Source organism: Durio zibethinus, chromosome 14 (genome assembly GCF_047325235.1).
Source record: "Durio zibethinus cultivar Kanyao isolate XHJ-2024 chromosome 14, ASM4732523v1, whole genome shotgun sequence".
Classification (NCBI taxonomy): Eukaryota; Viridiplantae; Streptophyta; class Magnoliopsida; order Malvales; family Malvaceae; genus Durio; species Durio zibethinus.
The window spans coordinates 18,378,176-18,391,868 of NC_143175.1; the positions used below are offsets into that span (position 1 = coordinate 18,378,176).

Below are 13,693 nucleotides of genomic sequence, written 5' to 3' on the forward strand. Positions count from 1 at the left end.
GCTATGGTGAGGAGTTATGAAAGAAATAGATAAGATAGGCTCAAAATGTATTTGAAAGGTAATTAAACCAAAGATTATTCCTTCCATGTTGAGCACTTGATATTTTACTTCATCAATTTCTTCTTCTTTCTCTTTTTTTCATTCTTGTCATTTTTTTTTTTTTGCTTTTTTTCTCTTTTTTTATACTTTTCATCACTTTTCAAGAAAATTTTGAGCACAAAAAGGTTTTACCTCTAATATCACTAAGGATCTTCACTTTTCTTTCTGTAAACAAGCTTTTTAAATTTTGCCCATGATGTGGAGGTAATCCTTGGTTAGAGTTTCTTAAAAGAAAATTTTCAGCAAGCTCAAATAAGGTTGCAAAGGATAATTTTACTATTTGTATGAAAGGTTGAAAAAATATGACCATTTTTTATCTCAAATATGAATACTTTCAATAAAAAATATTTATTGACCAAAAATAAAGACCACATACTGAATTAGTTTCATCTTTCAATGAGCAAATTTTTTTGTTAGATTTGTCTTCCTTTATTCAGTAATCTCAATAAATTAACAATCTCAATTTATGAATGATACTTTCAAAATCAACTCCTAAATTGTTATCATGATTAATTGAACATTCATTATTTGGAATCAAAGTATGGATATAGGAAATGATATGAAAAGATAAAAATATATAATGGTGATTCACATAAAAGAAAAAATGTCATGAAAATGCTTCATATCTACCACTTTTAGTAAAATGATAAAAAATAAAATAAAATTCAAGTACATAAAAGGGATCAATATTCTAAAAAAATCCTAAAATAACAAGTAGTTCTAGTCAACCTTCCCATATCTTTCCTAAAACTATGCCCTTGGTTGATTGGGCAAAAGGTCTTTATTGACATTTAACTTTCTTGATTCATTGAAGCTCACAGAGCCTGCTTGGATCAAAGTTTGCACCTTATGCTTGAAAGCAAGGCAAGTTTCTATAGAATGACCCACATTCTTATTATGGTAATCACATATGACATTAACATTGTATCATTTGGGATAGGGTAGCTTCAATAGTTTCAGATAAATTAGAGATATCGGATCATTCTTGATCAATTCTAATAATAATTTAATATAATTATGGGGATGATATCAATATAAGCTCTCTCTTGGTTATCCTTGGATCTTTTCAAACCACTCACTTAATGTTTATGCCTTGAAATTGTTATAGTGGCAGGACTAAGCCTATATGCAGGTGCTTGAAAGATCGATTGATAAAGACTTAAGGAGATGTTGTTCATGATTAGGTAATAAGGTTAGTAAGGGACTTATGCAATATTATTAATTGCATGGTAATAAACTGAAGGAACATATGGTGGATATGGAGTATAACTTCTGAATTGTTGTCTTACAAAACTCACAGCTTGAGTTTCAGCTTTTTTCTTTTTGGCCATCTCACTTTTTTTAGTGTTGTTTTTCTTTTTTTTTTCAAGCTTGCCACTCTTGATGGTGTTTTCAATAATCTTTCCTAAGATCACCATGTCAGCAGTTGTATTCTCTATCATCTTCTCATAATAGGGTGTCATCACTGGTGTAGGCGGTTATTTTTTAACAATACATGGTAACATGTATGATAGGACATTTCGTATCATCATTTTTTTCAAACTCAAGCACCTTGAATTTTGGAAGAATCACAATATCCAAAACCTAGCCAAGTCTAATAGCATTCATGGGGCTATAAAAGTCTATATCCTCGATAGCCCGTAGTCTCTCTTCCAGTAGGTTCATCTTCTGTTTGGCTTTCAAGTCTTTTAAACCTTTAACTACCTTTAATTTCAGCTTCTCATTCTCCTTTGGGTCATCTAAGTTGGCAGACTAGGATTGGAACAGGTTCAATTGCCTTTTTGGTAAAGACAAGATTAACAAAACTTTGAAATTGCACCTGAGTGGATGTAGAAAGCATCTAAAGATAGGTATATTTAGTGGGGAATGTAAACTATTACAGAAGAATGTCTTAGGTGGTCTGAGACTGATATAGGCCATAGCCAAGAGGACACAGAAGGTCAACAACATCCTGAAACAAATAGTCTTTAGGGCTAGCATTTTCTTCTATAGTCTTTCCCTTGTTCAACTTATTTAGTGCTTCCAAAATTTTGCTCAACTCTCCTTTAAGCTCTTTTTAGACCCTTTATATTTTTTCAAATTCATTTATGTTCTCTTGCTCCATTTTTCTGGCTTGAGCTTGAGTGTTATGTTGGTAGTGAGTTAGTTGAGCTATCCTTGAACTTTGATTTATCATAGTTAAAGTGTATATTTAGAATGATGTTCATGAAACTATACAATTGTGTATGAAAATGAATGTAGAAATGCATGAATGCAATAAGAAGAATTTACCACATAACAATTATTAACAAAAAAATATCTTTATAGAATTAAAAGTTATTTGTAACCAAATCTAATATTACATCCATAAAAAATCTAGAATTTATTGAGAAAAGAAATCCCTAATTTGTCAATACTTGCTTTACACTTCATTAAGGAAATCTAGCAGTTCTTGGCCATGTACTCCCATTAGTGACACCTTTGTTTTCCATTGTTTGAGCTTTTCTACCATGTCTTTGACTTTGTAAGTAGCCACAGTGATTTAGTCAACAAGGACTCCAACTGGTCATGTTTTCTCACATATGCCTTATTTACTTGCTCACATTTTTCATTCACAGCCCTCATTTGTGTTCCAATTTCAACCATAACTCTATTCAATCATCCCTTTCTTATAGATTTGCTTACAACTATCAATTTTCTTTCAAAAGTTAGGCTAACTCTCGATTAATAGATGATTGTATTATGTTTAGGTTAGCCAACAGACTCTTCCATTCATTATTCTCTTGTTCAAGTGCTTGAACTTCTTTTTTTATCCCTTTTGTTTGCAAGCTTTAATTTTTCAAACTTCTTTTTCAAGCCAATAGAGGACTTCACTAGACTTTTCATGGATGTAACTAAAATTTTTCTTGTTAAAATTATTTTGGGGTTATTATTCCTTGTGATAGATCTAATGATGTGAATGTATGCATAGTAAAGGAAAAGGATTAGTATACACATAATATATACAAAGAATAACATAATATATACAAAGAACAACATAAAGGGTTAGTATGCAAATAATATAATAAAAAAAGTAATATATAAATTTATAAACAGAATAAATATCTCATCATGTCCTATTTAGGATTTTCTAACACAAGAAAAGGCATGGCCCTAACTTAGGTTTGGATCTTTAGAGTTTTTTTACATACTAGGTTCAAAGGTTTAATAGTCTAAAGGTTCCCAAATTATTCATTACATCATTATCTAGTATAGACTAGCAAGATACCTCAATCTTCACCATTATAAGCTATAAGTGGAAAGTATTCAATTTGAGGAAGAGTATTTTGCTAGCCCATACAAAGACATGAAATCTCATGAAAGCATAGATATTTTACTCCTTTTTAAAGAAAAAAAACTCGAGTGTAAAGCTCATCTTATGCATGTGTAAATGAATGACAGATATGAAAAAATAAATAAATAAATAAAATACAAACAAGGAGAAAATTCCTTAAATTTATTAAGTTAGGCCTGGATAACAAGAAATTATTTACTACCAAACTCTCGATTTCCCCAATGGAGTTACCAAAGTATCATAACATATGGATCCGTAGACCTATCGCTAGACATAAACTTTAGGAATCACCCTTAATCTTTTTTGTTTAAACGCGATTGACAACCTAACTGACTTTATCCCATTTTAAAGAGAAGTCCTAAGCTTGACTTAGGTGATTTTAAATGGTAGATTCTAGTTTACGAAACCAAATTCAAGTTCAAGAGTACAGTTAAATTTGAAGAAGGTTATAGCACCCTCATAGTGCCCATCTAAAAAATGGTACCAGTTTAAATTCACATTATCCTAGCCTAAAACATCTTTATAATTTACCAAATAATTTAATTATTAAAAATTGATCTTAAAATTACTTTAATAGTTTAATAGCAATTTAAGATAATTTTCTCACCTTAAGAGTATTCATAAAGACTAATATCCCACTCTGAAAAGACTTTATCATCGGATTCGTTTCTTTTGTAAATACAAGGTTTAGAACCTTCGTATAAAAAATTCTTATATAAATTCTCTAATATGCTGGTAAAATTTAGAAATGTTTTTCTCACCTAAGAATTTACATAAAGATTGTTATTTGTAACACTTTAGTAATTCTATCATTGGAGATTCAAATTTTAATTTTTATAAAAATAATTTATTTTCAAAAGTATCATCTAATATATTGGTAAGATTTTTGGTCAAAGATTATTTTTCAATATGTTGATAGGATTAAAAAAATTATTTGTTTCAACAAAATTCATTAAATCCTCCAATAATTTAGTAAGATTATAAATTTTTTTTAAAACTTTTTTTAATTTGAAAAAAAATCAATTAAAATAAACAAAATTATCATGCAAATAATATAAATGTCATGCAATAATATAATATATCATGTAATAATCATGCAATAATATAATATATCACGCAACAAATCATACAATAAAATATCAAGCAAAATATAAAATATCATACAAATATAAATCACACAAATAAAATGATATATATAATCATGCAATTAAATATAATTACACAAATAAATATAATAATTGTATAATCAAATTAAAATATAATCATATCATGCAATAAATATAAAATCTTATCATGCAAATAATATAAAATCATGATAAATATATATTATAGTTAATATCAAAGTTTTTTGTTTTTCCTCATCTTAATTAACTCAACTACAATTAAAATAAATATATAATAAACAATAAAATAAAATAAAACAAAAAAACAAAAAAAAATTAGAAAATAAAATAAAAATAAAAACTAAAATAAAATGAAAAGGAAAAAGAAAAGCCAAACCTTACAATTTGATCAGGTCCCTACCGGGTTCACTTATGGATTCATGCAGGTTAGGATGTGGATCCTGAATTTGCAAAATGACACTATATTGATTTGGGTATAAAAATCAAATCCTAAGCCTTTTCTTCAGATTTCTAGTTTTTTTTCTCTCTCTACACTTTTTCTCTCTACATTCTCTCTAGGTTCTTTAATTGAAAAAATCAAAGGTTTCCAGAAACTGGCCAATTAACCCAGATTCTAGTATTAGGAAATTCAACCGATCATCTAAAAATTCAACCATTTCCAAAAAATGCAATGAGCCTAGAATCCGACCATCACAAAACTTTTCGACCGCCGTGAATCTTGCCAAAATCTTCAAACTCTTGCAAAAAAATTTAAAAAAAAAACCCAAAAATTGGAATAGAAACCAAAAAAAAAAAATCTAGAAATTCAACAAATTCAACCAAAAGCTTAAAAATTCCAAAAAAAAAAAAAAAAAACTTCTAGCAATCCCAAATTTTAGAAACAGAATCCAAACCCCATAATCAAATCCAATGGTCCTAGGAACTTCTAAAATTCAAAAAAAAAACATCAAACCCAAAAATCAAACAAATTTCAACACTTCTAGAAATCATGAAGATTCTGATCCAAAATCATTAAAGCCAATTTAGAACCGAATCTGAAATTGAATAAAGAACAAAGCCCATGTTTTTATTTTTGGATTTTTTTAATTTTTTATTTTTAGTTTTCTTAACTTTTTGACTTTGACTTTTTTATTTTCTTTTAACCAAAATAAAATCACAAACTTAAAATCAAAACTAAAAAAATCTAAATTAAAATTAAAATACAATTACAATTACAATTTTAAGCTTTTATCTTATTGGACCTAAAACTTCCCAATCAGGCTCACTTTACAGTCGAAACCCACTTCGATTCCAAAAAAATTTTAGGACAAAATAAGGTATTTACATACTAATTTGTAAATGCGAAAAACATTAGTAATGGTTATACATCAATAATGAATAGAGTGCATACTATTAATTTGCAAACACAAGAAATCAATCCATCATTTCTTTTGTCCACTAAATTTAACCAAACCACCTTATTTTTTATGATAAATTCTCATGAAATAAAAAAAGACAATATATAGATTGTCCAAACAATGTAAAATCAAGATAGTCATAACACAAAACAAAGTGATTAAAAACCAAAGCATAATATTTCAGAAAGCCATAACTTTAGTAGTTAATAAATAAGTAGAGAAGAAAACCAAAATAAAAGCTATTAACTAACCATGTTGTATAATACTATTTCTACATAGAGCTTAAATTTTAGTAAAATCATTTGGAATGTTTTAAATTTAACTAAAATGGTATTGGAACTAGAAGCTTACCTCAATGATGACATGCATGTCAAATTCTTTATTGTCAAGTCTAACGCCCTCGTAGAAAGCCTTGCATTGACAGTCATTGAGGAACATTGTAACATACACTTGCAGGATAAAATTGTAATGCTATGATAGGCAAAAACTCGCAGGTGCCTAATTAATGCTTTAAGCATTTTTTGAGGATTGAATTGTTTATAGGCTTACTTCAAATTAACTTCAAAAGCAATGTAGCATGACAAAAAATAAAGCTGTTCATGAGGATATTATCACAGATTATGTAGCAATAAAAGATTATTGAAAGGTAGAAAAAATTGAACCATAGCTTTGCCTTACAATCATTACAGAATTGGGGTTGTGCCTTCTGCAATGCAAAGAAAAAGTCGCCATAACAGTTCTCAGCTTGGCACCAATTCTCAAAATACTTGAAAATAAGATAACATTGGTACTTATGATTTTCTTTGAAATGTCTATGATAGTAATGTATCTCGAATATCCAATTTTCTCAAATAAATATGTCGCATAGAAAATGAACTTTGGCTTGAAAAATGTGCACTTCCTTGGCTTGGTCAAGAATCCATGGTCTAATGCCAAATTAAAATAAAACAAACCCTTGTTCAGAAACCTAAAATTAATAAAATAAACTTATTTGGATAAAAAGCTATGACTTTGGCTAATGCCCACATAGGGAATAACTATTATCAATATGCATACCCAGCATGTTTGGCTTCGTTCCTTGACATAAAAGAGAAAATCAAAGTAACAACAAGAATAGTTTTTTGTAGGATCAATTCGTAAAACCTTTAGCTAAATGACCTTTTAAGTTGATTAAAAAAGGGAAATGCTCCAAAAGAAGCAAGTTAAAATAGCAAACAACATGTCGTTTAGATAAACAAATAAAATGCCTCAACTTGATGGTTAAAGCTATTTACAAATCAGTGCAATTAGAGATTAATGGGGATAATTTTTTTTAATAATAAATGAAATAGCTGCATAACTTGTACATACTACAATTAATCTTAGGGCTTAGGCACAGGATAACAAAAATTCCCAAAATGAAGCAATAAATGCATGATGATATCTCCCAAAAATATATATGGAAAGAGTAAATACGTACCTTAAATCTCCTTTTGAGTTCTTTGAAGAGGAGAAAGCTAGAGAACTCCAAAATGCAAGACCTTTCTAAGAGCTCAATGAAGATTTATCTTAAAAGACCTTTAATTCATCAGCAACCTCGTTGAACTTATTAAACTCCTTATTCTTCACAAAGTGAGTATGATTGTGATCAATCTTGAACTCTTGTAGCGGTGTCTCAAATTTGAACCGGTTGAGCTTATTTTTAATCTCAGTGTTGAAAAAAGCCTCAATCTCATGAAAATCAGTAGTGTAAAACCTTGGTGTCAAAAGGGTCTTTTTTATTACAATCTTGCGGCTTTCTTGCTGGGCCTTGCTTATGTTGTTGTAGATGACATCTTAACACTGGTGAACTTGCCACATCTTGGGTTACTAAACCTCATACTGCTTGTACTAAATTTCATACATCATTAAGTAGTTGTAAAATAATCAGTTTATTACTCACTTATATAAATTAAGAAATTTAAGAACTTACATCATTAATCATTCAATCCAAATTAAAGTCCTTTAGTCCTAAATTTTCATTCTCATAAAAAAGCCTTTATTATAATAGAGTTCTAGTTAGAGCTCCTTTTTTACTATGTTTAAGAAACATAATATTAATGACTTTAAAAAGGAAAAAAAAAAGATACAAATAGAAGAATTAATGAAAGAAAAAGAAGCAATTGCACACAAATACATATATGCATCTTAGATTATATATTAACCAATTTATCAAAAATGTACAGTATACGCTAACCATTGTAAGCTGTAAATTAGGAAAAAGGTCATAAGCTATGATTGCATATGTCAAGTATTAGATTCCAAATATAGAAATTGGCTGTTTATAACACCATTAATATAATGCAGGTAATAAATGAACTGCCAAAAACACCATCGATGCTGGTAAAGATGGAGAAGTAAGCCACACAACCATGATAAGCACATTCTATAAAGAATAAAAACAGATTACAAGAAGTCTAAAAAGATAGCAAAACATAGCTACATAAAACATATAAATAAAAAGAATAAACAACCACACTCTCCTACTCGTCATCCTTCCTTCTATCCCCTACTCCCTCTCAAAGTGTAAAACTAAACAACCACATTAAAATAATCCAAAACTTTATCTCATATTCTCTATGCCACCCTCTTCCACCGCTCTATCCTATTCTACCTACTTATTAAATAAGCTTTAATATACAAAGAATAATAATAAAAATACCTAAAAAATTCACTTATTGAGCCATTAAATCATATTCTAAACTCATGCAATATGCATTGCTAAGTAGGAAGATTACCCTTAAAGCATCCCATGCTAACAAGGAAATAAATGAGAAGATAACCCTGTAGGTGACCAATTTCTTGGTGTTAAAGTTTGAATTAGCCTCACTTGCCAGAATAGAAGCATGTCTATTAAAAGCAAAAAAAAAAAAAAAAATCATCATCCATCTCATAAAAACCCTCTTAGTTATGTCATTTTAAATGATCATTAATCTAATCATTAAGCTATAACATCATCAAAATGAAATGTCAAAAGAGTAAAGTTACACTAATAGAAGTAGAAAAAACAATAGTAAATTCCCAAATAACACCATTATCATAAATATGTTAAAAGAGACTTATAGTAGATAACCCAAAGCAAAGAGAAGCTTGTAAACAATGGACGAACTATAAGAAAAAAGTTCAACAAAGAGTAATAATAATAATAAATAGAAAAAAATTACCATGTAAAAGCATTAATGCATGTCAATAGTCAAGGTTCCAAGAGTTTGGAAGTTTTCTTTTGTGCAATCAATAGCCAAAGCAGTGCCTAAACTCTTCAATAACTCAAGTTTTTTGGTATCTAAAGTGACTACAACTTCTATCTATAAAACAAATTAAGCAAAGGCATAACAATAAAATTCTAATTTTTTGCTTGGAAATAAAATAAAAACTAATTAAACATATCAAACATAATGAGCTTATCATACTAAAAATATAGAAGAAATAGTCAAACCAATGGAAAAAATAAAGAAAAAAGAATAATAGTTTATAACATATGAATAAGAGCTAAATCTATGTAACAACAAACCAATCAAAGCGAAAAAAAAAATCATTTATACTTCTAATATGAAAGCTTGAGGTACAAATCAAGATAATTAGAAGCATTGGTGTAAGAAGTGTCACCACTTACTACAATTAAAGCTTTTGCAGGTAATGCAAAGGAGTCATGTTCAAATTAAGTCCATGAAAAATTAATTGCATACGATTAGCTACAACCTAGCATTAAAACAAAATGTTCAAACTATTAATATGATAAAGCTTTCTTATTGGCAAAGCACCATCATTAAAGACATGGCCAAGATGCACATTACAAGCAATGCAAAAAACATTTTGGCAAAGCATAAAATTATTAATAGATCAATTTTGACTTTATACAGTTTCCTATAGGTTGATAATAAGATAATAGCCAGTTTAAATATCAAATTTAGTCAATAACTTAGAGAAAAAGATTGCAATTGCTAAGAATTTAGAACATTATAGGTTCACTTGATTTTAGAATACTTACTTAAGACATGCAACAACATATGCAATGAAAACTCCAATTATTTTTTTTTGCATATTCTCCATACACAGAAAAGGTGCAAACTGAATAAATTTACAGTTGGATGTTTAATACTACGAAATAAACTAATCTGAAGATGATAGATTGTGAGAGCAATGCAATAGTATCCAAGTAGAAAAAAAATCAATTGTCATCATCAAGAGAAAAATAATGTTGAGAAATTACCATGAAAAGAAGTAAATAAATTAATTTAAACTACCACGAGACTTTCTCCTGCAAAAATGAGACAATAAAACAATCCATATAAAATTCAAAAAGTGACGCTAAAAGAATAAAATGGCAAATATAAACTATTGCCCAAAAAAAAAATTAATCCAAGAGAAACATTCATTTAAATAAAATTAACATATGAAAATTACATCTAAATATGACAAATAAATAAATAAATAAATACTCAAAAAGCTTACATACAACAATTATTAAAAGATCATAAGTGATATGAATCATAGGATTGAAAGGCAGAATGTTGAACATGATTGAAAGGGGAAAAAAGTAAAAGGATTAGCAAATACCTTTAATCTCGCATAGCCCATTATCCCTGTAACTACGCTAATGATGTTTGGATGGCAATCAATTTGAAAAGTTTTAAACGTTAATCATCTAAATAATGAGAATTACTTTATGTAGTCAAACAAAAAAATGAATTAATTAAATGAAGTGCTAATAATTGTTATAGCAAGACAAAGAGTTTAGAGAATGGTTCTTTTACATTTGAAAACTAAGAAACATATAGAAATTGAAAAAAAAATAGACTTAAGTTACTTGAGTACATTCAAGTTCAAAGCATACTTAATCATATGGATACAATAATCAAAGCAATTAAAAATCCTATCTTTATATATGAGAAATTATATATATAAAAAAAAGATAAATAAAGAAACTATTAGGTGTTACAATACTCTGCCCAACATCATTTATACTATGAACAAATGCATAATAAGTGGTTGAAGGCTTGAGATATAAAATTCACTTATCTGAAGTAATTAAGTATTTGCATAGTTAAAAGGTTAATTGATGATGAGTAGGGTTATGGGTTCAAGTTGCAAAAGCAACCTTACCATGACACAAAAAAAAAATAAAAATTCAAGTTCTTTGAACCATGTGAGTTGGGTTATTTGCATTCATGTGATAAACTTCATATGAGACACATAATACAAGTATTGGTGTAAAACATTTTTTTTTTAGAAAATGAATTAAACCTATCAAGCCATAAGAAGCTAAAGCCATATTAATATAAAACAAATGAGCATAACTTCATCAAGATTTCGCAATAAAATTTGCAAATTGGTAAGATCAATGATAAAACTTCTCCATCCTCTTCATATTTAAAAAAAAAAAAAATTATAGTTCATAGGTCAAATTATTAAACATAAGTAAGAAAAATAAATGTAAATTAATCCAACAAGGTAAAACTAAACCACTATTTAGGGATCCTAGGATTTAAAACTCATTGCAATTAGACAAACCTTACTTACGAAAAGAAATGGAAAAAAAAAAAAAGAAATCCAAATATTATTTTATTAAATATAATCAAAAATCAAGTGTAAGAATTTGCCTACATTTTTTCTTTTATTTTTCATTTTTGGTCTTGTTCTTAACTTTCTTTTATTTTTGAAAATTAAGATTTGATAACTTTCTCATGACAAGGAGTAAAAAGATCAAGATTAATAAAATTAAACAACAAAGGTTTCATATTGTTACCAACAGCTAAATAATAGGCCAATTTTGTCTTCTGATTAGCAATAGGTTTAAGGTAGAAAAAGACCAAATTCAAAGGCATTTTTTAATATGAAGTAGAAAGAGAAGCATAGATCATACATGAAATTATAATGGCTAAAATAAGAGGCTAGATTCACTAATCAAAAGAAAATGCAACAAAGCAATTGTATAGTGTAGAATAATGCCCATGATTCATGATCTTACTCTACCAATTAGATGACTATTTGGCCAAACATAACATATCAATCCATCAACACCTTTGTTTTTTTGTTTTCCCTCCCTCTATCTTTTTCTTTTCTCTTGGACTCTACATTTAGTCATTCAGCATTGATTGCAACTTCTAGTGATGTTGGTTAGTGATTCCTTTATTCTTTTGTTACCTTCCCTTCTCTTTTATCACCCCTTTTCTTTTTTTTTTTTTTTTTTTTATTGTTTGTCCGTCTTTAGAAGCTTCTTTGATTAGAAGCGTTTATCTTTTTAAGATTTAAATAATTTTTTTCTAATATCTAAAGGTAAAAATAAAAAAAAAAGACATGTAGGCAAGGTTGTGGTGTTGATAGTGAAATTGTATGCAAAATGGCAATTATTTGATGATTTAGATTAATAGTAAAAATACTTATTTGGCAATTGAAGTTGATTGGAGTTGTGGGACTCGATTTATATATAGTTATAAATAATATATAAATTTAATAAATATTAAAAAATTATATTTCATATTTTATATATCAATATTAATTGTGATATAATTAATTTTGTGTTTTATATGAATAACTATAAAATAAATAGATATATATACATCGTCAAATCTATTTGATATAAAAAAAACTCTTATGTTATAATTATTTTGTGCAAAAATTCTTTAGCTAATTCTTTATAATCTAATTAAACATATAATTTTTTTTCATACTGATAAATTTCTTTTATAACCATTTAATTTATTTTTATTTTTGAAAGTTGCCATTTAATTGATATTGAGACTGCCATCATTTCTTAAATAGTACATGGCCACTTTATAAAGGCGGCCCAAAGAAATTGAGTACTCAATCCCTAAAACGCAAAAAAAAAAGTAAGATAATGTTTTACAAACACATGTATTTTTTTTCTTTTCAAGTGAGTTCGAATCATTTGTTCCTCAAACTGAAAAAATATGAGACTCAATTTTAAATTGTCAAGCCCACACTTAACTCGAGATTAATTTTAAATTCAAGTTTGAAATCCGGTCACAACTCGAATAAAATAAGTCATATTTTAAGTTATCTCATTGTAGATATATGATACAATTATCTTTAAAATGAAAAACTTAATCGAAGTACACTAATTTATTAAAACAACATAAATGAGTACACAATTTCTATCCAATATATATTTTTTATAATAGGGTCAAACCTTTTCCCATGTTTTGCTTAATATTAATCATTTCAGCCAGAAATATCAAAGATGAATTCTTTTTATACAGATATGATTCATTTATTTAAAAAAAAAAGTTTTAAATATTTTTAGCAAAACTTAAACTTAAGTTGAAAAAAATTAATTTTTTTTACTTATTGGATTGACCTGTGTTGTTCCATGCAATATTTTTAATTATAAATAAAAACTTCCTTTATTCCATTTTTTCTGTTCATCTTTTCTTTTAGAATGTCTCAAAATTATATGTTTTTTTTTTTTTTTTTACATCTAAAATTCTTACTTTTTTATATTTTAAAATGATTTTTATGATTATTTTTTTACTTTTTGACATTAAAAATCATAGAACTTTAATTTTATAAAAATAATTTTAAAATTTAATATTAAATACATTAAAGTCAAAATTTTTTTTCTTAAATTTTGTAAAAATCAATACACGATAGACATTATGATATAAAAAGAGAATGCTATTTACTTCAAGTTGACTTAAGAACTGATGATTAGACAATTTAACTAGCTACTTCCCGTATGCCATGTAGAAACTAAGTATTATAACTTGTTTCATAGGGTGCAA

General features: G+C 27.5%; 1 pseudogene; it reads right to left on the bottom strand.

Annotated features, from left to right (window-relative positions):
• Positions 1–1,683: 1,683 nt before the first annotated feature.
• On the bottom strand, positions 1,684–7,792 carry LOC111294847 (magnesium-protoporphyrin IX monomethyl ester [oxidative] cyclase, chloroplastic-like; annotated as a pseudogene).
• Positions 7,793–13,693: the final 5,901 nt, after the last annotated feature.